This window comes from Neolamprologus brichardi, chromosome 14 (genome assembly GCF_056152115.1).
Source record: "Neolamprologus brichardi isolate AB-2024 chromosome 14, ASM5615211v1, whole genome shotgun sequence".
NCBI lineage: Eukaryota > Metazoa > Chordata > Actinopteri > Cichliformes > Cichlidae > Neolamprologus > Neolamprologus brichardi.
The window spans coordinates 38,791,070-38,818,790 of record NC_142117.1 but is presented as its reverse complement, the minus strand read 5'-3'; the positions used below and the strand labels follow the sequence as shown (position 1 = coordinate 38,818,790).

Here is a 27,721-nt window from a genome sequence, read left to right as displayed (position 1 = left end):
CATATAGAGCTCTATAATCGCACAGCCTGCATCCAGCTTTTAAATAATTAAACAGGGTACAGTATGTTTGACAGCTTCATTACAGCTGGTCGCTGGCTTCGATTATATTAAGGTCGCTGGAGGCGACACAGGTGCAAGCCTTCATCTTTCAGCAATCAGGGAGTTTTCTGAAGGCTCCGCGTTGCATGAATGCTGCAGAGACGAGGCGCTGGGTCTGCGCCGTCTGACGATGAGCGCGTGCTGGTGACACAATTAAACGGCATCAGATAAGAGCTTTATTTATCTTTTCATTGCAGCCATCCATGCTAAAACATTCTGGGAGGAACTCGAATCTGTTGTTGTGTGAAGTTAATTTTATTAGTGCAAGGAGAAAGGTGGGAGTTTCATAGGGGGAGGGAAGAAAATCACAGTTTGAGGTGGAAATTTATAAGTAAAAATATAGTTTCATAACCACAACCTGTGATGTAGGTTCTACTAAAGAAAAGTGTGGCGTAATTGGGCAAAGTACAGTGGAATAAAGTAAGTAATAAAGCAAGAATCTGGTGTCACTTTTTAATAATATAGACACATTTCTTCCACATGCAGGCCCATCAGTAATGCAAAGTAAATAAATCAGGAGAGGCACACTGAGAGGTCAAGCCTCGGACAGCAGCTTCTTTACTTCTTTATGTTTGCCTCCAGTGAGGACGGAGTTTGTCCTTGGATTTCTTTGTGTTTAACATGTGGAAGCCTCCCCAACACTGCATATAACTCATCCAGACAGATTTATGACTTTGAATGAGCCTCAGGCCGCCCGGCACAGAGCGCTGATCTGCTCTCCAACAAAAACAAACATCAATAATTTAGATGACACGTAAAATATAAATATATTAACCCGTCGGCACAAAGACAAAAAACCTGAAAATTACAAATTGACTAATACACATGAAATCTATTTTTCTGAAACAGATGCTTATTCAGGCCTTAAACAGCCCCAGCAGTGAATTAATTATACAAGTAATCCATCAAGAATAAATTAAAACATTTTCAGGTTCAAGCTTCTGAAATGTGAGAACTGGGAGATTTTTGGACTTTAATGCCACTCAAAAGACAGAGACATTCAAAGGCATCACTGTCTGTCACTGAAACTGAAACTTTTGCCTATAAATAACAGCAGGGTTGCGCAGCGGTTATTGCCTCACAGGTCCTCGGTTCAAATCCACCTCCTGTCCGGGGCCTTTTTGTGCAAGTGTCTTCCTCCCACAGGCCAAAGGCATGTGATTTGGTGTTTGCCTGGCTTCCCATTCATGATTTTATTGATTACTTGTAAGTCCCTGCACAGTATAGCTCCACTTTAAATCTCAGAATGGTGATTCCTCATTCTGAACCCAGATCCCTCATGTCAGAGAACCAACTATAGTTCCAAATTTCACAGTTTAAACTCAAATGCTGTGGAACGAGGTTTCCTCACCCTCATGTCTGCTTATCTTATGTTCATGTGATCGTATTTAGGTGATGTATACAAATGTCAGGTGACTTCCAGTGCAAGAAATTTCCCGAAGGCGACCGAGCGATGTATCTGTTTATGTGTATCTATCTATAGCTTTTTATAATATCGCCCTAATGCAGTGTTTCCCAACCTTTTGGAGCCACGGCACATATTTCCCATTAGAAAAATCACACGGCACGCCATCAAACAAAAATGGCACAAAAAGCATATTGATCATTTTTCCCCGTTCCCCGGCTCGGTTTGTCCCTTGTTTACCTTTTCTGCTTTCTTCTGACCACTACTCATGCTAGAACCTTCATCTGTTTTCTCCAGGACCAGGTCAGACTGACTACTTTATCTTTTCAAATATTCATCTATTGCTTGTTTTATTGGCAGGTGACAACCAATTAAATTAGAGCAGGTAGTTGTACTGCCCTCTAGTGGAAGAGAATGTACTTGTTCTGCCCGTTACTCACGCCGATCGCTTAGAGTACCAATCAGGTGGAAGCAGATAATCTTCCACGGCTCACCTACGTGCCGCTGCACAGTGGTTGGGAAACACTCCCCTAATGTTTTATGTTCTTTATTATTGTCTTTTGTTTGTTTTTCTCCCATTGTTGATATTTTTGGAATATTATAAGGCTCAGATTTTTTTAAATAAATGATATGAATCAAATTGATTATTATTATTATTGTTACGTAACAGTGAACTTAAGTGAAAATGGAGGCAGAGAAAAATAAATGACAGCAGAAATAGACGAGCAAGTGGAAAGCAAAAGAAGCCGAGGTGTTTGAGAGGTAAACAGACGAAGAGAAGAAAGATGCAAACAGGCGAGATTGTTCTTCCAGCACAATCGCTATCGATCGCTTTCCTGGCACAGACGTGTGTATTAGCAGAGAAAACATCGCCGGGTGTGACCTATTTCCTGCTGCTGCATTCATACCCACACACGCACAGAGATCATATACACCAATCGCCCATGCAAACACACAACAAGACATATAATTACCGCACATATATGCAGCACAATCACAAACAAACGAGCTGCGAACGAGCAGCAACTTACAAACAGACTAAAGCACACTGCAGTAAACTCCTGTAACAAAGCACTGGACCTCATTAAAACACGATGTATGTTTCCTGCACTGCACAACAGTCCTGTCATGTACCGTTGATTCTGATTGGTCCTGATTAGCCATTAATGTTCAACATTAGACTAACATAATGAGGTTATTGAACAATAGATTTAACGTATTGATGTATCGTTTATGATGAACCCACAGACAGTTATCAGCTGGCTCTGAAGGTCCCTCCAGCATCATTCTGGAACCATGTCTCACTGCCTGGTGTCCACTGGGGGAGCAGAGGCACCCAAAATGTTTTGAAGTTCTTTTAACTGTGCATTAAGTTTGAATTCAGTTTTATTTATATACAGCAGCCATCTACCACGACCGGCTGGGGGTGATGGAGGGAGACAGGAGAGAAGAGAAGCTGCTATACATTTAATGATTAAATGCAAGGTGGTGTATAAACACAGAATCCCCCAGCAGCTACACCTATTGCAGTGTAACTAAGGGAGGATTCAGGGTCACCTGGTCCAGCTCTAACTATATGCTTTAGCAAAAAGGAAAGTTTGAAGCCTGATCTGAGAAGCAGAGATAGTGTCTGTCTCCCAAATCCAAACTGGGAGCGGGGCGGCTTTTAAATCAACTTGCTCCTCCCGATATTACTTTATCAGAAGATATCACTATATTATATAAGCCTTTGTTCTTTCACTTAGCTCATCCACTGGTTTTCTGGTAAATGTAGCTTTTATGTCTCATAAAAAATCCATGGAAGCATTTTTTATGTTGTATTTGCTGTTTGTCTACATTACTACCATCTATGCTAACGCTACAGCTTTACCCCCCAAATGTGGAGTTTGCCCCCGAAGGCTTCATCCCACAGTCCAAGTTGTTTGGTTAGGTGTGAATGTGATTGTGATTGGCTGTCGGTCTCAGTGTGTTAGCCCTGTCATAGGCTGGTGACCTGGCGACCTGTCCAAGGTGTACCCTGTACCCTACATCGCGACCTTGACGACCTTGGTCAGACTGAGTTGCACCACCTGCTCAGCACGAGGCAGCCTTAACCTAAGTATACTCGTCACATCCAATTATCCAAAGAATAGTATTTCACCGAACCCTCATCCAGCTGCTTTTCCTTTTTGCTCATGAAAGGGAAAAAGAGTGCAGGGTCTTATTAAATCTGTGCCCCACCACTGGAGGAAATCCAGACACTTTGAAATGAGGAGATTAGTGTGGACGTTTAAATCACTGCTATATAACAGTCGTGGCTGCTGGAATAATCAAGACAGGGTGGTTTTGCCGTGAAATTAAAAATATTTTTATCGGTACTGGCATCAGATGAAACATTAAGGAAGAAGACATCAATCGCTTCCACAGTGGTTGCAGTTTGTCCCTGTGTTAGAGTCACAGAAAGTGCAGACCTGATTGAGGGAATCATCAAACAGGTTTGGCATACATTGCATCAGGTTTTATATCAATAACAAAGTGAAAGAAATGTATTATTTGAGCACACAAAGCATCTTCCTTCTTTCTCTCCCTTAATGCATCTCTATTTCCTCCCTGAACTGTCAGACTATTTCTCTTTTGTAGCTCAGCATGTCACGTCTGCTTTTTTATGGTTCAAAAAATCCATTTATATACAAAAGCAGCGAGTAAGTGATCTGAGGATGAAGCCCACTGTGTTTATTCCACAGTGACTGAGTGCACTCAGGAAAGTAAGAGCGGAGGGTCTTGTGGGGAATGCTATGACGATCTCTGAATAGTGGCAGGACCACTCGCTTTTATAATAAAGAAAGAAAGAAGGGAGAAAGGAGAGGGGTTAAAAGGACAAGAAGAGCTCAAAGGACGCTTGAAGTGAAGAGAAAGATGCTCTGAACTAATGAGACAGAGATCAACAGCTGGATTCGGATTTATCGTCGGTTTGTCTTCAGGGCAACGCGACTACAAACGCAACAAAGATTAAATCTGACCCTTTGTGGTTTGAACTGTGAGTCATTTGCACGGCAGAAAGAGGAATATGAATCATCTGCAGGAGCCACGACTCTGACCTTTGCACTTTATGCTGCTGACTCACATATGGTATAGTTAGCTTTTATTTGAACATCTGGGGAGAGAGAGAGCGGACTCTTTGTAAAAGCACGAGATATTTCACACAGCTACAAATACTGATTTACATCACATTACTATGATGTCTCACCGTCAACTTATTGTGAGGTGTGAAAAACTGCGATAAGCTGGGATAAGATGGTCTGATTACCAACATCACTTTTACTGGAAGCAATCTGACCACCTGTGTGTAACGTAACACTTATGACCAACATGTACTGCGAATTCAGAGGCCTTAACTTCAAACAACACACGATCCCGACTACAGGATCTTGTAGTAGCCGACGTTCTGTGGGATAGTACAAGATGCAGTAGACTGAGGTGTGCTGCACATAGGACCAACAGCCCTCCAACAGTGCTGCAGATGATTAGTGAATTAGTGTCACTGGTGTCACAACCCGGCTGAAAGTAGATGCCAAACAGGAAGTCCACCTAAGACAGAAGAAGCCAGGTGACCCCTGAGGGCACGGCTGAGCTGCAGTAGCTGCCACGGGGTTATCTGGATCCATAAAAATGCACGAAATGTCTACTGCAGAGTAGTTTGTCCTGAGCAAAGCACCAGCACAAAGTAAGAAGTGTCATTCTTAAAATTGTAGCAATATTGAATAAAAAAATCAATAAATGAAAATCAGTTGTAGCCAAACGTTTTGGGAATGTCACAAAGTTTGTTTTTATATTGTGTTTAGTGTCACGGTCCTGGGTCAGTGACCCAGTGTTTTGAGTTTCTTGTGCCTCTGAGTTTTTTGTATTATGTTCTTAGTTCTCTTTGTTGTCCCAGCTTATTCTTTAGTGTCTTAGTTCGGTTTTCTTGTCTTCTGTTTAGTTCTCTGAGTATTTAGTAGCTGCCCTCTGTGTCTCTTTGTTGTTGGTGTTGTCTGTGTTTCTTAGTTGCTCTGTCTCCCCTAGTCTAGTTTGCGTCTTCCTGTTTTACTTTGAAGGTCTGTGTCTCGTGTGAGTGTTTCCTACTTTGCTTCCTTGTCTCGTCAGTCCTGATTTCTCCCAGCTGTGCTCTCCTTCTGTGTCTCATTCCCCTCGTTACTTCCCAGTGTATTTAAACCCTGTGTTTCTCTGAGTCAGTGTCGCGTCGTCCCGCTTGCTGTGTGGATCTCCCTGTGAGTTTTAGTTTGTTGTTTCCCAGTTTAGTTTAGTTTGTATGTTTTTTCCTGCCAGCCAATAAAGCTGTGACTTTGAGTTAACACCTTGAGTCTGAACAACTGCATTTTGGGTCCTACTCCTGCCTGCCACACTGCACTCCTTGACATTTAGATTCTTTAAAATTCCAAAGAACTATTAAATTAAATACAATCTATATTGTGTTTTGTTTAATTAAAATATTCATATACTTTCCAGCAGATGTGAACTGTGTTTAGAAATAATAATTACTAGAAATCAACACAGCCCCATGCTTTACTGCAATGGGGAGGAAAAGAAATGTGGTATGTGAGTGCAAAATAATAAGATTTATTATTATTACTATTAAAATACAAGCTTGTTTTACACATTTTTGTATCGTTTGTATATGAAATGTATGCAGATTTGTAGCGGACAGCATTTCAGTTTCAGACGTGAAGAACGTTGACCGTGCAGAGTAACTGTGTTTATACTGAAAGACTGTGAAATCAAGTATCTTTACATCTGTGAGATAAACTTTACAAACAACAGACAAAACACTGAAATGAAGAGCAGTGACTGAGTACAGTGGCAGGTTAATATCCACTGTTGGAGGAGAGATATTCAGGCTTTTGTTTCCCAGCTTTGAGTCTGTGATTCACTGTGTAAAGTGGAGAGTTGGAGGATCAGTGATCACTGATGAGAGAAACCAGGCCTGAGAGATGCGTGTTTATTCCTGGATGATCCTCCAGCAATAGGGAGGGGGTGGTGGGGTTGGAGGGTGGGGGGTGGGCTGACTCACTGGCTGACACACACACACACACACACACACACACACACACACACACACACACACACACACACACACACACACACACACACACAGCTGAAGATGGAGACATAAAAGTGATCATCAAAAAGAAAAACACTCAGTGAGTCAATCACAGGGCAGCCAAAGAAATGTGTGTGTGTGTGTGTGTGTGTGTGTGTGTTGCCTTGGGTCCTTTCATTCCATCTCTATTGACGCTCGTCTCAATCGTCTCCATACAAACAGCCCTAAAACACGCAGGCACACATACAGCGTCTCATGTTCTAGTTTTACTTTACCGTCTTTGTTGTATCCAACACATTGTTTTGTTTGTTTAACAATACACGAAGAACTTGCAGCTAAACCCCGCACTTACCACCAATGACAGGATCTTTGTCACGATGCTGAGTGACTCAAAAAGAGCTTCTTAGCCTTCATACAAGCCTTTGGTGAACATATTGGCAGGGAAACAGGTTTTTCTTGCTGCCATTGTTGAGACTCTGCAGCACCAACAAGCCATCAGTGAGGGAAGACACTGGTTTGCCCCTAGGAATTCTGGGAACACATGTAGTTGATGGGTTCTTTACTTACATAATGACCACCAGAGATGGGCAGTAACGCGTAATCCGATTACTTTTTTCAAGTAACGAGTAAAGTAAGGGATTACTATTGCAAAAACGGTAATTAGATTACCGTTACTTTCACGTAGGAACGCTGCGTTACTGCGTTACTAAAACCGTGATTTTTTTGCGAGAATGTCTCATGACAGTGACTTAAGCGAGTGCGACGTTCGTGACAACAGCTGTGTGCAGATCAACAATGGATCATATATCGAGTGCAGAGAGAGTATGAGCGTGCAGCGTTTAAAGCGTGGAAGTACTGACCTTACTTTGAGTTTGATTCCATAAAAAGTGACAAAAACATTAGTGTCCGTTGTGTGTGGGAAGAAAACTTCTTTTTACAGCGAAAAAACCCCTAAACTTCCAAACAAGCACCGAGTAGCTACGACGTAATGGGAAACTCACAGAGAAACTCGCGGATTCTTCCACTGACCGCTGCACACCTGCACCAGGGTAACCCTCCGCCTACCCCACTCCTGCTTTACAGGTGAAAATAGAGCAACAGGACCGCTAGTCTTTGACTTTATTTATTTTCTGCTGTGTTTTACTTGCATCTATTTGAAAGACTGAGTGTAAACACACAAAATATTTTATTTTATGTGCTGGAATGTGCAGAAAATAGGTTTAAATGTTAAACTAATTTCTTCCAGTCAGAGAATGTTGCAGATAATTAAATTTTTGCTTGATGCATAAAGTTAAAAGATTAAAACTAATAAAACAAGTTTTAAAAAGAGACTTTTCCATTTGATTACATTTTGTATGATGATTATGCAGAAAAAGTAGAATTGGGCTGAAAGATCTATCACTTTATCACCTATTCAGGTTGTAAATCGTGTTTTTAAAAAGTAACTAAGTAATTAATTACCTTTGAAAATAAGTAATCAGTAAAGTAACGGCATTACTTTTTTGGGGAAGTAATCAGTAATTAGTTACTGATTACTTTTTTCAAGTAACTTGACCAACACTGATGACCACTCTCAACATGATGCAAAACTGATCTCACTCTTATCCGTAAAATTTCTCGCCCGTTGTTGTCCAGCATCATCCGAGCCAGTATGATTTTAACTACTTGTTTTTATGTTGTGCACAGTTTGAGAAGCAGTGAGTATTCAGATACTCATGGTGACTCTTACTGGATACATAACCTGACCATGATCAAACGGCAGTATCACCACAACACTATATACTGTGCAGAGTTATGGCTCTCTTTGTTCAAGGATAGCTGCTGAGTGGAAACAGTTTCTTCTCACAAGTTCTAAAACAATGGCATCGATTCACATCTGAATAACAAATCCATGAAGAGTTCCTGTATAAACATAAATAATTGATCTGAGTGCAAAAGGAGACTGCTCTGTGGACATTTGAGCCTTTATTGGATGTTGTTCTGTGAGTTTATCGTCGGGTCTGTGAACGAGTGTGTAAGTAAACTACTTTTAGCACGAAGGACTGCTAAGCTAAAGCTACGCAACACTGAAAAGCAAAACTTGTTCTCTGTGGTGTGAAGCACTCGTATCTCTGCGAGCAGTAATTGCCTCATAATTATTATTCATCACAGACTCTTTGATCGTGAAACTCTCCAGTGATACTAACGTTATCGTCGCACGGGCAGAGAGATGGGAAGCTATCAGTGCAGAACTTGAAAGACAATGCAAAGTTAAAGAAGAGATATTTTAACGGGGACACAAAAAGTAGGAGGAAAGACTGAAAAAGAAGCAAGATAAAGCAAAGATAGTGTGAAGCAGAGATAGAGAGAGACCAGCGAGGATGACGCAGTGGCTGACTAACACTGAGTGAAAGCGGGAGCGTACTCGTGGTAACAGAAGATGAGACGAGCAGGAAACAAGTGTGAGGGTTAGTTAGAAGATGAAAGATGTAAAGCTAAAGACTGGAAGGAGGAGTGTGAGGGGGAAAGAGATGGCAGATGGAAATATTTGAACTTAAAACCTGCAGAGAGCATCCCAGCATCCTCCACAAACAAATCGCTAAATATGAAATGATCTGCAGAAGCACACATGGAGCCACAGATATGTGCATTGCAAATCTCCAGAGTTATTATTAGGTTCTGTTGTTATGCTAAATAAAAAGAAAAAGTACAAGCTTCATATATTTTCTGCTTCATTTATTTTTTAGGGGTTTTGAGGGTAAATTTTTTCCCGTCTTTTTATATATGTGGATTATCTGAGTGTCCAAGTGGAATTTAAGCTCTGCATTTTCTGCAGTTCACTGGATTTTAAGTGACTCAATTTGACTCTCAGACACAATTGTGGTTGTTTATGTAATTACTGTAAAAAAAAAAACAACCTATTGTTTATATTCACATTATGCCATGCTTTAATGCAGAACTCTGCCTCTGTGAACACCAAAAGCTGGCTGGTATGTGACACTAAAACATCATTTTACACATGCAACTGATTGTTTTTCCAGCGGCGAGCATTTTAATCAACAGGCTGGACAACTGTGTGCACATGTTCACCCAAGTCCAACAAAACCTCATGAGTATAGAGAAGCAGCAAAGGTCACATGGAAAGAAATAAAGCCAGAGTGTCAGAGACAGAGGGGAGGTTAATGGTTGCCCCTTTCTTGCTCTATTAGAACACAGAACCTCAGATAAAGATTAGATATCCTTCGTCCACATGACAAATGGCTGTGATCGGCTGCTGATGCCGAGCTCTGAATCACCGTAAAGAGACATTTTTAGAGTTCTGTGGATGGATTTGCTCCGTGGAGAGTGAATGTAGCCCAGAGGAATACCTCGGTCTCCCGGTGCAGGAACAATATATCAGATGAGTGTTTTCAGTCCTCCATAGGGGCCTTTATGCCTCGAGCTCTCTGCCTGAATTATCAATTTAGATGTTGAAGCCAAAGAAAAGGACAGCTTTGGACCATTTTGTGGCGCGGTGTGTTCTCCAGAGGTGGAAAATATGTTATTACTGTTTTGCTGCATATGCCCAGCTCTGTAATTTCAGCTCTCATTTTATTTTGAAACAGAAACAGCTTTGATTTTTTTTTTCATTTTATTTTTAGACCATCACAGTTTCTCTTGGGATGGAATTATGAGCACAAATAAGGATGTTTTTATACATGCTCTAAAAATTCAAGGTTCAGTCAAGGATTCTCCAGGAAGCAATGAAAGAATAAAGCCGGAGGGCTTATTTCAAAGCATCATATACAGTAGCTTCAGAATCCAGAGAGGGGAAAGTGCAATCTATTTTTTTATCTGTATATTTTTATGTTTTTGCTACCTCAGCCTGGAGAGGAATGACACGTTGGTTAGCCAAATAAATCATAAAACAATCCATATAAAAATTCCAATCATAAAAGGTGGAATTGGTCTTACAGTAAATGTTATCTCCCAAAATTGTGTAGATAATCAGGCTGCTCAACGCTGTCAAACCCATTCAGATGTTGGATTAATTTCAAGTGGTGCCAGTGTGTAACATCAGCAGAGGTTTGCGCCCACTGACATCATGTGTGCCATGTAATGGCTGTAAGAAATAATGTAGAAAATAGAAAACAATCCAGCGACTGACTCTGCGAGAGGATGTTGTGTTCTTTCTTGCTCTCTCTGTGATTGGCTGAGAGTGAAGCTGTTCCCCCTCATCCTCCCTCTCTGCACAAATCAGATGGAGATGACATTGATATATAGATGTAGTTCTACGGGGAGCAGCGCTTGTCTCGTCATCCCGATGTGTCATCATGCTCATCTGTCCACATTCACAGTTCATCCACCTTCCTGTTCCTGCGTATTAAACACATTACGAGGCCATGGGGGCAGCAGCCCGGTGGGATGGACCGAGAACACTGACACTGACAGCATCACTTCTTTTAGGACTAAATACACTCACTACGACCACTCCGATATGAAGCATATAGAGCTGATTATCTCATGACAACAATCTGGGCTGTATTAGATGAAACCTGAACAGTAACATCTTTGTGTACGCGAGAGAAACAGATGGACTGGATACAAACTACAGCCCTGTAGAGACGTTTTTGGCCCCTAACAAGAGCTCTCAGCATGGGTCAAAGGTGAGAGAGGGGCTGCTGTAACACAAGAATGACACAAAATGTGAATGATGTACAAGGATGTGTTGAGACCCATTGGTAACTGCTGCTCAACGTGGACGCCTACAGTGGTCTACAGTGGAAATGTTGTGCTGGGAAACACCGTGTTCAGGTATTCGTGTGCCACCTGGTCTGCAACAACACATGCTTTCAGTGGGATGGTTTCCCCCAAAGACAGCGACGTCTTTCATCGGGATAACAGAGCGACACAATGAGACTTTAACAATCTGCTGCAGACGTCTTGGAGTTATTAGAGTCCGCGGCTCAGTGGGTCAAAAATGGTTTGAGGACTTGGAGGGCCAACAGCATCTGAGACAGATGGTCATCATGGTTCATCAGTGCAAAGTCAGTTATTATATCACTGATACTTAAAGACACAATGTGAGTTTCTTTACTGATTCAACAGTGTCTTCCACCTCGAATAACCCCTGATGAAATCATGGGGACAGCACAGTACTGTAAAAAATGCGAATAAGGGATATTTGACGACCCCAAATGAGACCACAGAAGATTCTTAAATTGCATTTTCTTTGCAGTTTTTTCTGTTACTTAATGAAGCTTGTGGAAGAAGAAGTGTCACGTGTTCTGAATTTGTTCTTTCAGCTCATGTTTCATGTTGTCCGATGCTACAGTAATACAGTCCAAGATCTCTTTAATGGACAGGAACATTTATACCATTTTTGTGAGAGCAGTACAGCCCTGACCCCTGCAATCCTCTTACAGCTTTTCTTCTTGGACACTTGCACTGTGTGGATGATGCAGGGATTGCGATTTGTTGCAGCTTATACTATTGTGAGTCACTCTGGAGAAGTTGGCTAAATGACTCGGCAGGAAGTTTTCACCAGGACGTTTTTTACCAGAATAAAATAGCTGCAGAGACTTTCAGAATAAAAGTGTAATGACAGAAGAGAAGAAGGATTATGGAGGTGTGCGTTGGGCTAAATTAACTTAATGAAGTATGAAATATGGGTTGCATGTGTAACAGAGTACAACATTTTACTAATCAAAATGCTGCTAATTAGAAATCCCAGCAATTTACTTTTTAGTAACAAGCTTTTAAAATGAAACATTTAATAAGAAAACAAACAAACAAATGAATGAATGCAAATCATAGGTAGAAAATTCAACAATTTCTCTGGTTATGGAGAAATTTATCACATGTGGTGTTCGTATTAGTAAGAGGTGACCTGAACAAACATACTGTGAACATTACTGAGGATCGTCTCCCTCAGACAACACGATTCTTTAAGACTAGTATGTTATGTTAGACAGCTTTGTTACACGAGATGAAGCCCACGATAGAGTCAATAAATTATTAATAAAATAATAGATAGAAATATGTCACACTGATAAACAGAGCAATGGAAAATTGCTATTAAACAATATTTAACGGTGGTTTATAATCTGTGCCCTGAGCACACTTTGTGTGTAGATTATTCTGTAGAGATTCTTCTTAGTGGCAGGTAAACATTAACCGATCATTACTTCAGTAAACAGAATTTATGTGTCAGTAAATTTTTTCATTATGTACAGAAATCCTTTCTTTTGGCTCATTTCTGCTCAGTGCCATTCAGCAAAGCTGCTGGAACACATTTAAGTGCAACAGCGCTGTGGGGAAAGTGGCTCACGAGGCGCTGTCGATACGTCCAGACAGACTCCATTTTTAAGGCATTTTTTGCTTTAATTTCTACAGCCTCTTGTGATTCCTTCAACCGAGCCAAGTCTGTCGTGCCTGCAACCAGCCGACCGCGACGAGGCAGGTGGCTGTGTTGGCCCAAAAGAACCTTTGCGATGTTGGAAATCTGTCTTCATTAAAAAGCCTTATTTCAAACCTCACAAGCCTTTGAAGGACAATCCTGTTTTATTTCCCAGGTTCAGATATTTGTTAGAGAAGTAACTGCAAAGTAATCAAAACTATCAAGTTCTACGATTTTGATTAAGAACTCAAAGTAGTTACATTATAGTTATAAGTGGTGTAACTATTCGTAACTATGTTAAAAACACATCTTTTAGCATCAGGATGCACGTTTAATGTTTTATGTAATTTCTAATAATAATGTGTTTTGTAATGATGATGTGACAGAATGGAGCTCACACACACGGAGAGGCCTTTCACATGAGGACAACAAACACACACTCACAGTGTTACCGGCTGTGCTGCACACACAGTCCACTTAAAGACACTATAAACATATTCATGGAAGAAAAGCAACAGAAAGGACTGAACCAGTCCCCTCAGGTCACGCTCCGTTTGAAAGACGCTGTTTTAGCTCCCTGCCCACAGTTTTCGTCTGACGGGCTGACCCTTACAAGCTTCAATTTTCCCACCCAGAGTCGGACCTGAGATCAGGGTATCTGCTCTTTGTGATATCATAAAGAGTGAAAGGATCAGTGCATCACAGCAGCCTGCATATCCAAGGGACTGGGTCACCTGACGTCTGTCCATTCAGAACTCTGGACTCTGAACAGTCAGGTAAAAGGTGGTATCTAAAAACGTCATAGACAAGGCTACCACATGTGGTGCGCTGTCTACTTGCACTTCCACCTAATCCATCGAGCTACACCAGCAACACCAACCACACCAGCTGTTACAGCTGCACGTAGGGCTGTTCGATATAACGATATATGTCGGATGACGATATAAAAACGTCTATCGTTTCATTTTACGCTATCGTTTGTTTCGTGGTGTCGCAAAATAAACTGTTTACGGCAATATTTTTTCATGTTTTGATGGTCACTGTAGTGGCTATATTAATATCTTAACCCCTTAAGACCTACCATAGAACCAAGTCCGCCAGAGCTTATATTATATTTTTACATGCTGTGGAGCCATTTTTGGGAGCATTTCAAGTTGCTATACATCAATACAACCATTACAGCCCAGATTTTAATAATATGTATGCATTAAGTGCATAGTAATTACATAAATTGCAAAAAAGTGCAATAAACTACAAACAAATTGAAAATCGTTTTTTGTTTTTTTAACATATATTTCTAGTTAGAGAAATTTAAGAGGCTTATCCCTCAAAACTGTAAATACAAAAAAGTTGCACAAAATAGTTTCCCACCACAGGAAATTGATTTTGAGTGTCTTCATAGTTTTATTTTTGAAATACACCAATTTTTATACACTGCAGGAAAAACAAAAATAAATATTATAATGCAAATTTGCAAAAAAGCAGCATATGCATCAAAATAAACTATTTCCAGCAGTGCAATATGAGTCCTAAGCATCCCAGAAACGACACAGAAAGTCATAAAGTCAAAGATAACTTTTAAAAACACCAGTATAGGCTCATGAGGCCCTGATGGTAAAAAACTACATTTCCACGAAAATGACGTCACTTCCGGTTTCGGGCAGGTCATGGTGGACATGCGATAGTTCACGCTGACGTCTAATCCAATGTAGGAAGTGTTACAACAGCTGATCGGATCAGCAAAGCGTGTTTCTGGAATATTATGTTTTTGTTGCTGCAAGTGCTTTTTATGCAGTTTTTGCAAAGCTATATGTGGAAGGAAACTGTGACCGAGGACAAGCTGATGGCATAAGATGTAAGTACAACTCCTCCGGTTTCATATGCAAAATAAATTATTGCGCTAGCTCACGTGGTTGCAGAGCTACCGCGATTTAAAAATAGTTACACAAAACAGAGCGTGCCCGCTCCGGCCGGCTTTAAAGGGTTAAACTTCTCTCTTTCTCCTATATTTAATATAACCACACTACTGACGGACAAGCGCCTGTTTTTATGCGTTGTCGTTAGCAACAACGATGGTAACAGCATCCCGTGTCCGCTTGTTTATGTTCCACATAAACCTTTCACAATAAAGCTCAAGATCCTGTTGAGACTTTTCAAAATAAACTGAATCACGTGAAAGAGCAGATTATTTATGGATGAGAAGTAAAAAAGAGCCACCAGGTGCTAAAAAATAAATCTAAGACTCAAACGTTCGAACAGGCTTTTCCGCGCAGCACGCCGTGTAATAAATACTCACAAAGAAAACGGCGGCTGTTACAACTTATGTCTAAAAATGTATCGTTTCATGCATCGGTTAAAACACTCGACTCCAGCTACATGACGCCCAGCTGGAAACACTTCAGCTACATGAGATTCACAGAATTTACAGAAAATGTTACATTTTTGTGATTTATATCGTTATCGGGACGATAGATGTCTTATATCGGGATATGAGATTTTGGTCATATCGCACAGCCCCAGCTGTACGATATGATTTCCTCAGGGATTAATATAATATTCTGATTCTGACACTCCTGATTGACCCAAAAAAGGAAAGGTTTTTGTTGCCGGCCCAAAGTGGTGCCATAGAAGGTCTACGGCAGGTCGGGCTGACGGCGAGTACCAGCACCAGAACCCAGCATAAGAAACATTATGAGCATCTCACACCAAGCAGACAAGCCGCTCTGCACTGTTCTCAAATAAACCACGTATTAGTTCATGTACCCTGTCAATATCCTGCACCAGCTGTACTCTGTCTTGTTTAAGCGTTCTGCTTGACAACAGCCTCTTTGATTAAGTATGATCACTTTTCCCCACTTATGCATCGGCTCTTTTCAGCTGAACGAAATAACTAAAAAAACTAAGCCTCAAAATTACCAAGCTGCTCTTCACCACTTGTAATTTTTCCAGACATGCAGTCAAACCACACAGAGAATGATCACATTAAATATTCCATTATGTACGACTTACCTGAGTTTCTTGGGGAAGCAGGAAGTCCTCAGGTAGAGTTGGTCCTTTTATGATGAATTCACATTCCAGTCACATCAGTGGCCTCGGGGTTACAACAGGATGACAAGCTAACAAGGACACCCTCCTACCTGCAGGAGCGCAGAGGAAGAAGGGGAGGAGGAGGAGGAGGAGAGTTGAAGAGAGGGGTTGAAATGAGACAAGGAAAGAGTGCAGGGACAGAAAGAAGAAAGAGAAAAATGTCAACACGTTGCATCATTAATTCATTAGTATTCCTAAAGATTCTTTGCCTCTATTTTCTGTCCCTGCTGTCACTTCTCCTCCCTCTTTTCCTCTATCACTTCTTCCTCTCTCTTTTCCTCTATCACTTCTTCCTCTCTCTTTTCCTCTATCACTTCTTCCTCCCTCTTTTCCTCTATCACTTCTTCCTCTCTCTTTTTCGCCCTCCCTTCGAGGCTGCTCTGCCTCCTTTCCTTTCATCCAAATTCCTCAGCAGGACCTACAGGAAGGACGAAGGGAAGCTGCGGAGCGAGCGGTGGTTTTACAGAGTGACAAATATCCGAAATGAAAAATGAAAATACTGAGAACTCAAAGGTTTGTACTGAAGACAATTAGCTATAACAATTCATTAATATTGTCAAGCAGAGAGAATATTTTGAAGGGTTACAAAGGGACATGAAGGGATCTGTGAAGTCCTGAATTCTTCCTGAAACAGTTGTTATTGTTACATATTTGCATTTAGGAGCCAGAAGAACGACTCAAACTGTAACCAGCTAATATTATTATTCAGAATTAATCATTTGTGTCAGTTTTCAAGAAAAAATGTCAAATGTGTTGCAGATCTAACACTTACTTTTAAAGTTACAAGCCCATTACATGTCCATTATCAGACAGCTTAACTCTTTCAGTGTTTCTCATGGAAAACACTCAGTTTGCATAGCAAACCTCTTACTGTCACGTATATAAGTGCATGCATGTCCATTACGTGACAGCGTGTCAGAGTCGTGTTTTGTTGCTCTGCATGAAAAAAGAGTCTTTATATGACAAATTGAGAATAATCTCTGTGCCTACACTTGATCAAAGATCATTTGGTGCTTAAACCAAACCCCAGAATCTGCCACTACACTCATTCAAACAGCAAACATGTGTGTAGATCTATGTAGACAGTGAATGTAAACCAGTGAATGCAGTCTTGGACTGAAAATTCTGGATCCTGACGTCGTGGTTGCAGCCCCATGTGATGAGTGAGAGGAGGTCTGACTGAAGAACTGAGTTCTGCCCTCTCGTGGTAAATGGATGGACGCTTCTTAAATAGTGCTGCTTTTTACAACATGTCTCAATCACCCACTCACACCATACCGATTATTGGACCTGCTCTACCTGCTGAGCCACAACCACAGCCTGTCCGTGCTCAATAGGATACTAGAGCACCCCCTGCATCTATTTAAGTGTTTGCTGAGGTCACAGATAATAATAATGGATTGCATTTATATAGCGCTTAACAATTCCACTATTCCTTCACACACTGGTGGAGGCAGCTACAGTTGTAGCCACAGCTGCCCTGGGTCAGTCTGACAGAAGCGAGGCTGCCATATCGCGCCATCGGCCCCTCTGGCCATCACCAGTAGGCGGTAGGTGAAGTGTCTTGCCCAAGGACACAACAACCAGGACAGAGAGCCCGGGGATCGAACCAGCGACCTTCTGCTTACAGATACACTTCCCAAAAATTCAAACGCAGCCTCTTAGAAATGAGACAAGTTTGATGTGAAAGATGTCCATTTTTTTCTTTTCGTTTTTTTTTTTTAAATCAGAGATTTACTTAAAAAAATGTAATATGAAATAATAATGAAATTGTGGTCGCCCCAATATTGGAAGGTGAGGGGTTCGAATCCACTGAACAGCTACTCTGAGGTATCCCTGAGCAAAGTACCGTTCCTACACACTGCTCCTCGGGCGTCTGATTGGTGGCTGCCCACTGCTTCACTGAGTGAATGGGTTAAATGCAGAGAAAGTCATTTCCCCACTGGGATCAATAAAGTATACATTATTATTATTATCAGTGTTGTGCTGTATTAGCTACATAAATGTGTTATTTTTAGCTAAAGAAAGGCATCATGAAACATGAAAAAGCACTTGGAGCCTTGTGTCAGCCAACCTGACATGAGTGAAGTGTGGTGGATCTTCAGAATGGACTTAATCACACTGGTAATCTGAATTTGATCTCTTGAAAGAGGAATGGGAGTCTGGAGCTGGATTCAGCTGTCTGCTCTGCTGAAGTGGGACAATCTGCTTTCACTCACAAGTACCCTCACACTTTGTGTTTGTTCTGGAGGTGAAGAAAGTGATTTCAGTCCATCAGTCCACAAATCCACCTCTCTGGAAGGCAGATTAGTTTTTTTATGTGTTATTTCAAACCCACTCTGATGCTTCTGAGCTGAATGTTTCCACCAGTTTCCAACAAACGACCAGTTTGAATGAATTTGTGTGTGTTGGGTGTGTGTTTCCACAAGCCCCGCTAGTTTAGAGACTTATTCATCATGAAGAAAACAAGACAGTCAGCGATCGATCGGTTTACTTGCAAGGGAGGTCTCGTCGGTGTCTACCACAAAATGACCCCAAATACGGCCTCTGCTTGCTGCCTTTTATTGGGAAAACAGTTCACACAATACGCATCGCAGCAAAAGCACCGCCCGCATCGGTATGCATGTGAGAATGTGTGTGTGTGGGTGGGTGGGTGGCAAAGAGCTTCTACGCAGTGTACCAGGGGCACGGAGAAAAGTTGTCGTACCATAGGCACGAGGAGTGTGTAGGCCAGGTGTTTCTGCGACCTTACAAATTTAAGAAGCACAATGACAACATTCAACAATTAGACTTAACAGCCCACAACCTATTATTGAGAGATGAATGTGACCATGAAATCTCAAAAAGGGTCTTTTCAGAGTGACTCCTGCACCGTGTTTCTATACAGAATCATCTGTGAGGGACAAAAATACAGATTCAGTATTTCTGCAGCTTTAACAAAGGAAACGATGTGTTTTCAGTAAGAGGCGAAACTCTCACTTTTTCTCAGCTCCTATGTTCCTCATCAGCGAGTCCACCTACACAGAAAAACCTGCGACCGGCTGTTCTCTTAAGTTTCTCCTGAGGCATGCTGGGAAATGCAAGAAAGTGCTAAGTGCAGCTGATGAGGATGAGAGGATTCAGTTATAACAAAAAAGAAAATTAGACAAATATTTCACAGAATAACCTTCAGAGCATCGCACGCTGATGATGTATAATGCTGTGCCAACAACGTGCCTGAAGGTGGATTTTTCCTCAGAGTTTGATATCAGGGTGGTGTGGGTGTAGCGTAGGTGAACAGCCCTTTTGGAGAAACAGTTACATCACATCCTGTGCATCGGCAGATATATACATTTTTTTACTTCAAGAAACGCCCATTTTCAAAATGTATTCACTTGAATCGCCTCCAGGTTTCAGACGTGTACTGTTTACTTTGGTTAATTTAGTTTGCGCTGCAGTAAAAGATAGAAGTGAGGTAATTAAACAAGGTGATAAAATGAAGCCACAACTGACAAATGCAGCAGAAACACAATTTGTGCGGCGGTGATAGATGACAGAAGAAGCTGGGCTGTAATAACGGTGGCTTCAAAACAAAAAGAACGGAATTTGATAACAAAATCCAAATGGCTTTAAAACACAGCGTGATGGACGACGGCGAGGAAAAAAACAACAGTGTTCATAAAAAATAAGCAGAAAAGAACATGAATAACAGAGATGAAGAAAAGCCGTCCCAAGGGGGAGTTATTGGAAACGAGTGGGAGGAGGAAGGAGGAAGAGGCTGAGTGTTTCATCACCGGGGAAGCTTCAAGCTGTTTTGTTCAGACACTCGAAAGCAGTGGATTTTAGCAATGACAGGAAGCTGTCTCGCCAGACGATGAAATAAAACAGCAGATAACTGGAGAGAACGGGAGATCGGAAAACTTCAAATTCACTGTGCCATCTCCGAAAAGTGTAACGCTTATTGTTTGAGTCAAGAGCCCAAAGTTAAATTAATCTGAAGCAACGTGTGTGTAGTCGAAGCCTAATCTGATGAGCCACAGGGCTAAATGGTAAATGGACTGATTCTTATGTAGCGCTTTTCTACTCTCACGGAGTACTCAAAGCTATACAACATGCCTCATTCACCCAATCACACCCATTCAAGCACTTTATCTACACTTAGTGCTTTCTAACGACATTCATACTCCGATCGAGCAAGTTGGCGTTGGTATCTTGCCCAAGGATACTTGACATGCAGACTGGAGGAGCTAGGGATCGAACCCCCGACCTTCTGATCAGTAGGTGACCTGCTCTACCTCCTGCTATCCCAACTATGCCCTAATTAATGCTAAAAAATAGCCCTTAAAGAAGGCTGTTTTTATCAAATGTGTAATGTCAACAGTTTTAGAGGCACTACTGAATTTTAGGGCTAAGATTTACTTACAATTCTTATTCCAAAAGCCCAAATGTCAATGCCTGGCTGTACCTCACAGTAAACCATCTAAAATGCTCTAAAAGGCCACAAACTTGAACAATGCCCGTAGGCCTTATTTTTGTCCTTGCAGATCCAGACGTGAGGAACAGGAGACCAGTGTTGCCAACTCCTCAGTAAGGAAAATCGCTATTGGTTGTCCTAAAAGTCGCTAAATGTCTTCATTGCCTAATTTGCATAATTGGTCATGCTAATCTAATTGTAACCTACGTTGTTGGAGAGAGAAATAACATCGTGGACCAGACATAAAGTGAGTAAAATACGTCCTAATGCATTTAGAAATTATTTATTACTACAAATTAATATTTTTTTTAGCAATTATTGATTTTTTAATGTCACAATTCCAACCCTGCTCCTTTATCCGGGCTTGGGCCGGCAAAAGTGACCCGAAATATGCACTCTGGTGGAGTTACTTTGTGTGTGAGTGTTTATAAGTAGTTTTAAACCTTGTGATCCACAAAACAGCATAACAGTAAAAGAAGAACTGACTGCGTTACAGTCAGTGCAGGAGCAGCGGCTTCGCTCATGCATGATTCATTTGCAGTTTGGATGCATAGGTGTGAACATCTTCTGCCCTGATAGCAGTGGGGGAGGACTATCCTCCGCCTGTGAGCACTTTGGCACGGGCGAGGTGCCCACGGCAGCACCCGCTGCTTGTTGAGAGTAAGAGCGATACGCGCTTTCACTTCAAAAAGTCGTCATAAATAAGGCTCCAATAACACCAGAAAAAGTCGCCAGATTTGTCGCTAGTCGCTTTTTAGACAAAAAGTCACTAAGGGGGTCTGAAAACTCGCTAAATATAGCGACAGAGTTGCTAAGTTGGCAACACTGCAGGAGACACTGAGCAGCAACTGTATAGCTGTATGTGTCAACGCTCCAGGGTTAACTTTAGAGTAGTAGCCAGAAGTCTATGGCTATTCATTCACTTTTGGAGCCAGCTTCAAGAGTCCTGACATCCTGAGAGCTAAAAGTATAACTCAATAAGCATTAAAATGATCGTTTCGATTCCAAAGAAGCGTGTCTTCTAACACACATTTTCATATAAAGTTTGAGAGCAAAGCTTTAGCTCGAAATGCCGGGTTTATTTGAGGTTGAAATTCCACATTTAAGTGCTGCATTCCTGGAAAGAGGGTTGGATTAGAAAACGGATTAACAGGCATGTAGACCAACAGGTTATATCAGAAAGTCCACAGGATGATCAGAAATGACAGAGATGGAGGGAAGCAGGAGGCGAATTGAGCCTCATGGCAACTGACAAGAGTGCAAGAGGAGAGCTGGAGTACAGTAAGCAGCACACAGGTGTCTCCTCATCTCTACACCGGTCAGCACTTCTGACTGACAGCTGGATTAGCATTAGCACAACACAGCCACATGGATTAGCGTTAGCGGGCTCGGTGCTGCACAAAAAGGGATTAGACTTAGCAAGTGCTAATGCTGTAGGCTAAGAGATTAGCACTAGCTATAGCATGGCTCCAAGCTACAAGAGAAAAGATTAGCTGCGTATATCTGACTTCATACTGAGCCACTGTAGATGATCAGCAGCCTACAGGACCAAACAGCAGAGGATTTCAATCTCAAATATGGAAACTGTGGCACTGAAAATAGAAACAGCTTCATGTAGCAACTCCACCAAAACACTGTTAGATAATAACAGGAATAATAATACTACAACTGCATGCTTGTCATTAAAAATTAAAACATTTTCACGATATTTATGGGGATCTTTTTTGTTTTTCTGGATACTATTTTGGTTTTATCTCTACATCTAAATCGATTTATTTATAAATTGTAAATATGCTTTATAAATACATATAAATACACAATTATCTTACTTTAAATCAGTTTGCAATGGTGTGAAGCATAATGATTGTATTAGAATTTTGTGAAATATTAAGTATACCCCATTATTAGCAGCATGCTGAACAGCTTTAGCAGCAGCAATAACTTCATGCAGTCATTTTGTGTTTGAGTCTCTTAGGTCATCGAGGAGGAATTTCCCCCACTCCTCTTTAGAAAATAGCTCCAGTTCATTGAAATTTGATGGCATTAATTTAGACGCAGCTCTCTTCCCACAACAGGTCGAGGTCTGGACTTTGAATGGACTATTGCAGCACGTTGATTGTTTTCTTTTAAGCCATTCAGTTGGAGATTTGCTGCTGTGCTTGGGGTCAGTATACTGCTGCGTGACCTGGTTTGAGCCAAGTTTGAGCAGTTGGACAGATGGCCTCACATTTGACTCCAGAATACTTTGGAGTAAAAGGAGTTCATGGTCGACTCGATGACTGCAGGGTGCACAGCTCCTGCAACTTCAAAACAAGCCCACATCATCATGCTTCATAGTAGAAGATGTTTGTGCTGATAGGCTGTGTTTGGTTTTCACAAAGCTTCTGCTCTGGTCATCCTCGCTGATGCATTAAACATGATGAAACATGTACTTTAGCCTCATCTATACAAATGACATTGCTCTAGAAGTCTTGCTCTACCTGTTGTGTCAGGACCTTGAATATTTAACATGCTAACTGAGGCCTGTACAGTCTGAGATGCAGCTCTTGAGGTTTTCTGCAGTTTCTCTTTACGTTGCGGAGTCTGACCTCGGGGTGAATTTGAGAAGACTGGCAGCTGTCTTGAATACTTTGCACTTGTGAATAATCTTTCTAACTGTTGAACGATGGACTCTAAATTGTTAGACTGATGGGCAGCAGCAATTGCTTCTTTAAGGTAAATGCAGATGTTTTTCTGCTGATGCATTGTCTTTGAAAATACTATAGTTTTCACAATCACAAGATTTGCAGGAAACTTGACCACTGACCTTTGACTCGCCTGAGAGTTTTGGTAAATACACCAATGGTATCCATTTGAAGCTCCTACTTCGCCTCGTTCTCGAGTTATTGCAGTCATGGAAACTTGTCCACGCCGCCCGACTGCCTGACGGGGTCACAACAATACCCTACCAGCTGTTTATGGCTGAGGGGCAAAAACCTGAGTGACAGAAACATAAAAGCAGCACAGGGACCATCTGAGCGCTTCCACTGATACTACTTACAACTTGTTATTTTATTCTCGCAGATTAAGGATGCACCGATACCACTTTTTTGGAAACGAGTACGAGTACTTGCATTTCAGTACTCGCCGATACCGATACCGAGTACTTAATAAAAACATGATTTAAATTTGCAGGTAACAGCTTTAGTCCTATAATTTAACAAAAAAAACAACAAGGGACTAGTTTGGAATTAAGAACATTTATTTAAAATGAAAAGCATGTTGTATGCAACATATTACAGAATAAATAATTATAAAAAACAAAATTTAATTTTAAATTTGTTCGTCTGTTTCTCTGTTTAGACGTCTCACTAGCACAGTCACAGCTGGGATGACATCAGAGGCTAGTGCGTCGTAGCTGCTCACTTTTTTAGTTAGTTCCTCAAAGGGGGCGAGGATGGCAACAGTCGTCTCCATAAGAGCCCATTGGTGAGCGGTGAGATAGTCAGGGAGTTCGTGCTCGGACACGCCCAGCACTCGCTTTTGCTCAATGAGGGACTGGATGTAATACGTGCTGTTCCAGCGCGTCTGTACGTCCTGCCGCAGTCTCTTTATTGGCTGGTTGAGCTGTCCCTGAATGTCCTCGAGGCGGGAGTAGGCTGTGATTAACCCCTTACATGCCGCTCAAACATAGACAGGTCTCAGACCGTGGTATCGGTCCTCGGTATCGGGGGACTTTTAACGAGTACGAGTACTTTAGAAAATGTGGTATCGAGGCCGATACCCGATACCGGTATCGGTGCATCCCTATCGCAGATCCATGGTGACATTAACTTACAGTTTGAGCTGGTCAAAGGGAGGCAAAGATGAACTTAAGATTCATTCGCACCGAAAGATAATCGGTGTTATTCGCTTCACCTGTCAACGACCCTCATGTTGTGGCTGATTGAGATGTACTCCAGCAGCTGGGTTTTTGCCATTCTTAAAATCCAAACCTTAGAAAATATCAGCAGCTGTAAAACAAAGGAAAAGCTGCACCTTCTCTGCATTTCATTCTCGTGCCTTCCACCTCAACACGCTCTCTCTGGTACATACTGCGGTGCTTTGCTGTAGTCTAATGAAAAATTCCTGCACGTGGGTCATTCAGTCATTTAATGTTTCCTCATTCTCATATTTACCAGGCAGAGCCTTTAGTAAAATGCTGATTATCCAAAATACGAGTGCACGTGTCAGTGCACATTCCACTAGCGTAGTCTCTTTATGATCAACAGTCCAATCATTAAAATTTATAGTTGCAAAATGAGACCAAAGGGTTTTCTTAATGGTTTAAGGTGTCAAACGAGGGTCATAAAGTTGGTGGACAGTCTACATGCAGACATTTACATGCAAATAAACATTACTGTGAACAAACCATCAGCAGTTTGGATATTCCTGTCTGTTTATTTTATCAGCTTAAATGGTTTTAGACGTGACATAATGAATCCAATGATAAAGATCAACAGCAAAAGCAAATGTTTAGGCAAAGCAAAGGGACTCTTTTTGAATTTTTAAAGACCCACAGGAACCTTTAATAGCTGCAAATGTACAGTTTTTACACCAAGCTGTCTTTTTCTCTATTAATAAAAAAGTGGAAAAAGTAGAATTAATGTGTGTTACTGGTGAGCTGTTCACATGTGGGTCCTGTTAGAATAACAGTAGTGTTCCTCCTTCCAGTCTTCAACATACAGACGTGAGATTTCACCTTCGTATTGCCCTGCGATCTCACTTGTTGACTTCATCTCCTTCGCTCATACAAACTACGTCGGCTCAGACTCACATCGGCATTCGAGTGGCAAACTGGCAGGACGTACGTATGCAAAGACGCCCACATGCAAACAGAGACTGACAGAGGCTCACACTGTGAGATACACTGCAGTCACCGAGGGTCGTCTGAGACCATGTTACTGAATCATTATTGTAATGAGATGTGCTTTCACTCACATTAAACACGACAGTATTAGCAGGAATCTTATCATGTTGAGAGATCCTGGACACAAATCTCATATTACTCAAGCACCAGTGTGCGTTTATATATATTTATATATGCGATCAAGACCTTTTCTGTTACCGATGTGTGCACGACTGCGGCACACAGAGCCTGAGGGTTTATCCGTCTTTCAGTGTGATTGCTGCCTGCAGATTTAACCATCATCGTTGTCCAATAATAATATCTTTAAATGTCTGTGTCATCTAGGTCAGTGGTCCCCAACCTTTTTTGCGCCACAGACCGGTTTATGCCCGACAATATTTTCAAGGACCGGCCTTTAAGGTGTCGCGGATAAATACAACAAAATAAAACTAGTACCAGTACCGAAAAAAAGAAGATTTATTCATAACCAGTGTTGGTCAAGTTACTTGAAAAAAGTAATCAGTAACTAATTACTGATTACTTCCCCCAAAAAGTAATCCCGTTACTTTACTGATTACTTATTTTCAAAAGTAATTAATTACTTAGTTACTTAGTTACTTTTTAAAAACACGATTTACAACCTGAATAGGTGATAAAGTGATAGATCTTTCAGCCCAATTCTACTTTTTCTGCATAATCATCATACAAAATGTAATCAAATGGAAAAGTCTCTTTTTAAAACTTGTTTTATTAGTTTTAACCTTTTAACTTTATGCATCAAGCAAAAATTTAATTATCTGCAACATTCTCTGACTGGAAGAAATTAGTTTAACATTTAAACTTATATTCTGCACATTCCAGCACATAAAATAAAATATTTTTTGTGTTTACACTCAGTCTTTCAAATAGATGCAAGTAAAACACAGCAGAAAATAAATAAAGTCAAAGACTAGCGGTCCTGTTGCTCTATTTTCACCTGTAAAGCAGGAGTGGGGTAGGCGGAGGGTTACCCTGGTGCAGGTGTGCTGCGGTCAGTGGAAGAATCCGCGAGTTTCTCTGTGAGTTTCCCATTACGTCGTAGCTACTCGGTGCTTGTTTGGAAGTTTAGGGTTTTTTTCGCTGTAAAAAGAAGTTTTCTTCCCACACACAACGGACACTAATGTTTTTGTCACTTTTTATGGAATCAAACTCAAAGTAAGGTCAGTACTTCCACGCTTTAAACGCTGCACGCTCATACTCTCTCTGCACTCGATATATGATCCATTGTTGATCTGCACACAGCTGTTGTCATGAACGTCGCACTCGCTTACGTCACTGTCATGAGACATTCTCGCAAAAAAATCACGGTTTTAGTAACGCAGTAACGCAGCGATCCTACGGGAAAGTAACAGTAATCTAATTACCATTTTTGCAACAGTAATCCCTTACTTTACTCGTTACTTGAAAAAAGTAATCTGATTACGCGTTACTGCCCATCTCTGTTCATAACACACGTGAAAAGACCCAGGAAAACCGAGTTAAGGATAAAAACGATAACAAAATAACGCTGAAAACCAATAAAACCCCTGAAAACTATACATTTCACACCTGAGCCTCAACTCTCGCGGCCCGGTACCAAACGACCGGGGGACCGGGGGTTGGGGACCGCTGCTCTAGGTCATGGTACTCTGGACACCTTTAAAAAAGAAGGCAAGTGGACTTCTTTAAGTTGACCTACTATTGATCATATGAGTTATCTGTGAAAAATCATGTGGTTCATTACCATCATCAGGGAGCATATAGGATGATAGCTGATGTCATAAGCTGCTGCCTCTGTTCAACAATGGCCGTTCACAGTGGACACAGATGGCCTCTTTTACTCCTCTCGCAAGTCTCATCTGTCCAAAACGTGAACCCTGTCATCCTCGAAAGAGTGACGTTTATCCTTTGGGTGGCTGTTGAGGTTGTTCCTTGATGCTGAGCCATGGAGTGGCCGTTACAGTGACCATAATGACCAACGCCTTTTTTAAACCCTGGCTCATGTGATGACGCACATGATCCATAGTAAGTCAACGACCACTTTCATAGTGGACATCTGCAGTTTGGGGTAGGCTAAGGTACTAAGAGTCATTTCCATAAACCGATTTCTGGATGTACAGTAAATATGTGTCATCTGTTAGCAAGGATGCAAATTTTTGGTATCAGAAGAACAATGAAGCTTCATTAACAGCACAATGCAGAGCTGCTTTGACTGCAATTACAGCGATGAAGACGGGTGCTAATTTACACCAAGGACACAATGAGCCAGTAAAACTGCAACAATGTGACTGCCTCGTATGATTGATTAGCTCTTTGGAGACATAAGAAGGGGAACCACTATCTGTGGCATTACAAAA

The 27,721-nt window shown here is 41.3% G+C and overlaps 1 protein-coding gene across 13 annotated transcripts in view; it reads right to left on the bottom strand.

Annotated features, from left to right (window-relative positions):
• Positions 1-27,721, bottom strand: part of si:cabz01090165.1 (leucine-rich repeat and fibronectin type III domain-containing protein 1-like protein) — a 499,613-nt gene that overhangs the window by 304,567 nt on the left and 167,325 nt on the right. For 12 of the 13 annotated variants that reach the window (XR_015720013.1, XR_015720007.1, XR_015720009.1 and 9 more), the window contains one exon: positions 15,949-16,076. The gene's annotated coding sequence lies outside the window, so the exon portion shown is untranslated. The remainder of the gene's footprint in view (positions 1-15,948; positions 16,077-27,721) is intronic. The other variant, XR_015720012.1, reaches the window with a different exon arrangement.